This window comes from Miscanthus floridulus, chromosome 10 (genome assembly GCF_019320115.1).
Source record: "Miscanthus floridulus cultivar M001 chromosome 10, ASM1932011v1, whole genome shotgun sequence".
Classification (NCBI taxonomy): Eukaryota; Viridiplantae; Streptophyta; class Magnoliopsida; order Poales; family Poaceae; genus Miscanthus; species Miscanthus floridulus.
Window position 1 is genome coordinate 78,311,356 of NC_089589.1, and position 3,718 is coordinate 78,315,073.

Here is a 3,718-nt window from a genome sequence, read left to right on the forward strand (position 1 = left end):
TTGCAATTCTACCAATTTGGTTGCAATGGGTAGAACACCATTGAACATATGTTTTTATATTTTCCTTCGGTACATACATATACAGCTACGGATTGTCTCGATTGCTATATGGCTACGGATTGTCTCGATTGCTATGGAACCAGTCAGGTGCGGATAATGTTGATAACAAATATCTCTTCAGATATCAAGTAAAACAACATGCATATGTATCACTTAAAGTAATCATTTGATCGCTCCAAAAAAGCCCAAATTCCAACTCAAAGTACTTAAAAGAAGCAGCACATGGCACAGACACATTTTTGGGCAGTCACAGTCACAGAACATAAATAGACCAGTCATATCATCATTAATTTATTTGCATTTCCTCAGGTTGGCTCACCTCATTGTTCTAGTGGTGCTTAGCTTTCAAGTGGTTCCAAAACATGAAGGTGTCACGTTCAGTAGAGTATACATACAATTCAGTGACTAGTTAGGCACAACTAAAAAATCATAAGTAATATATATAATGCACGTGCACCCACACAATAGCAAAAAATCCATTAACAAGTTAACAGATATATCACATAGACTAAAGTACTTGCAACATACATAACATCAACATGGTCTTACTAAGCTGAACTAATACTACTTTACTAGCATTTTGATTCAGACTCTCAAAGCCATGAACTGCAGCAGCCAGTAAGCCATCCTGTCATGTCCAAAATGAGAACCATATCATAGTCAAATAACAAAAGTGATGCAGGACTCTGTCAGCAACTGGTTAGGAAGTTCATAGTGAAGTAGTACATGGTTAAGAAGAGGAAAACTCAGAGGAGCTATCTTTCCTTAAAAAAGCACACCACGTTCTAGCTCCTTCCTGCACACACGCCATTCAAAAGGGAACACTCCATGTCACAAGAGGAATACATAGTGCAGGAATTTCTCTCTCTAGCAGTAGCACTACTTCTATGCATAATCCTACATGAGCACATCCAATTCAGAGCTGATTCCTGTAGCCACAACGCCCCAAAGAAGATAGTTACCTACTCTGTTCCAAACCGGTCAAGCAATGCCAGGAGCATCATGGGAGGCAATGTAAGCACTTCTTGCGTGGAAATCTGTTCAAAGTGAGGTAGGCAGGTTATCAGGGGTTCGCGTTCTCCGGTGCAGCCCTTCTCCATGCTGCATATGATGGGAGGCAATGTAAGCACCTATGCCTTCAGACATTACTTGCGGCTCAGACATTTCATCATCTAGCAGCTCCAACACAAGTTGATAGCACATAAAAAAATAAAGGCAATAAAACTGTTAAGTATTAAGTAGTAAGGATTATACAATACCATATGTACTATTTTTGTTAAAAGGATGGTCAAATGTGTGGAAATGATTTGATAGATTATATTCAAAGCATGCCTGATAAGAAATTTCTTTTTTTTTTCAATCCTCGGTTGAGGAAGCTAACAAATATGTGGACATGATTGATAGAATATATTCAAAGCTGAATATAATCAGTTTGATAAACATGCTTTGATTCTGCACTGCCACCTACTTATTCAGTGTCTTGTCAGTCATTGCTAGTGATAATTCAAATACCAATAAAACTTCACTGGGTACTAATAATTCGAGTAGAACCTTCACTGGGTACTAATAATTCGAGTAGAACCTGTAGGCTGGAGTGGTGCATCCTGAGGAGGGAGGTTGTGCCTTGTCAAAGACTGGGAAGGAGAAAAAACAGAGTCCATTCATTGTTCATTCAGTTGAGCACATGGACCGAAAAATAGAGAACTTGAGAAAGAGTCAGGACCAAAAAATAACTAATGATGGTGATGAAGGACCGGACCAGGGATCAATGGGAGCCTCAAATTTCTTTTGAAATATTTGGCCGCTGTCTCAGAATCAAACCCCAAAAGCAAACGCACGCAAGATCAATTTGTTCACAAGCCAACTGGTGGCTGGATACCTCCATCCGGTGATGATCAAGAAGTACGGCGACAACCAACGAAAAAGAGCACGCGAAGAAACGAGTGAAAACAGCCAACTTTAGACGGGGGCGGACTGTCTGCGGACCAGAGCCGGACTGTCTACAGTCCGAACCCCGGACAGTCTGGAGTCCAACCCGGACTGTCTGCCGTGCAAATCTTGAAAAACGACTGAGGAGAAACAGTTCTGGACTCGGCCGAAACTGGGAGTGCGGACTGTCTGGGCCAAGGGCGGACTGTACGCGGCCTGAAGAACGCGCAGATGCAGAACTGAAACGAGCAGAGGCAAATCGAGCGATAGCAGGCGAGCGGCTCCGGGCAGGGGCATACACCGCTTGGCTGAGCGGGATGGACGAGATGCTCGACGCCTGAGGCCTGCTGCTGAACGCTCGGCCACTGGTGAGTGCTCCCTGCGTGCTGGTGGTGACCGGAGACAATTCCAGTGGCTTGAATCAAGACCTGGTGCACCACGATGTCAAGCACAGGGCAGAATAGGAGGGAGAGAGGCTAGCTGCCAGCCACGAGCACCCATAGCAAGAACCGCTCAAGTGAGCTCGCTTGGTGCCTGAGCACTTAGCGCTGGTAGTGCTGCCGCTGGGCTGCTGGACAGCTGCTCCTGCTCGATACAGTCACAACACACTAACATACAAGAAGCAAGAACGATCAGAAGAAAAAGGAGCCACCAAAAATCTGTTGAAAACCAAGCTAAACCTCCATAAAACGCTCCCAAATTTTGCACAGATGCAATTCAACCTAGCACGAACCTATTCCCCAAAAATCATTGCCTGGGATTGACCCAAACTCCAGGAAATTGAGATCGAACTCAAGAACGAAAAAAGGGGAAAAATTGGAAACACACTGAACAAATTTCATAGCTTCGATTTAGGAATGCCGAAGAACAACCGGAGGATTCGGGCCTCCATTCCCAATCCAAAATCACAGGTTTGTTACACAAATTTGGAATTTGTGAATCTCTCTCACAAGAAAACCTAAGGTAGGAAAAAACATAGGGATCGCTCAGTCTAGGGTTCAGATGCATGCAACATGAACTTGAATTTATTCGGATCAGATAGCATCATCAGATCAGGAGTTGATGACGACGCACCTTCAAGCAGCGATCCACGAGGGAGTGGCGGAGTCAGTCGAGAGTTTCAGCTCGATCTCCACCAGTCCACCTTGCCGAGCGCCAAACTGCCCGCTTCGCCTTGTGAGGAGGAATAAAAACGACAGAAAAAAAGTGGTCATCCGACTCCGCTTATATCTCCTTCTATTTCGGTAATGGGCGGTGGAAAATCTGTGTGCGAACAATTCCAGAAAGTGGAGGGAAACAGTCCCCGCCAATAAAGAAATGGTAATTCGGTCACACCATTTGATAGGTAATTTGAGTTAGATGGGTTTCTTGGAGGGAAGATTTGGTTTCGGTCATATTTTAGGAGGGAAGCTAAGATTCTTGTTTTAGGTGGAAATACATAGCATTTTTTACAAGAATAATGTACGGATCAAATTAACCTGGCCTGGGAGAAAACATTGCAAGATAAATTTAAGGATGTCCAAAACATATTCTAAAATAATTTTAAGAAAATCGAATTATTTCAATTTTCAGCATAATAAACTGACATATCCAAAACTGATTTCCATTATTTTTACCTATTTGATTCCAGATCTAAATTAAAAAAATAGAATGAATATCCTATACGATCTATGTCTCTAGATAGAAGGTAAACGTGACTAATTATATTGATTTTGTAACATTAATAATG

At 42.7% G+C, this 3,718-nt stretch overlaps 1 long non-coding RNA gene across 7 annotated transcripts; it reads right to left on the reverse strand.

Moving 5' to 3' along the window:
- Positions 1-516: 516 nt before the first annotated feature.
- Positions 517-3,253, reverse strand: LOC136484928 (uncharacterized). 7 transcript variants are annotated; one of them, XR_010766262.1, is made up of 5 exons: positions 3,064-3,253; positions 1,643-1,694; positions 1,023-1,161; positions 787-957; positions 517-688 (listed from the first exon to the last, which is right to left on the reverse strand). It is a non-coding gene; the product is annotated as an uncharacterized lncRNA (long non-coding RNA). The 7 variants fall into 7 exon arrangements; XR_010766263.1 differs by having other exon boundaries at positions 787-856; positions 1,027-1,161; positions 3,064-3,241; XR_010766260.1 differs by having other exon boundaries at positions 787-856; positions 3,064-3,235.
- Between the last annotated feature and the right edge of the window lie 465 nt (positions 3,254-3,718).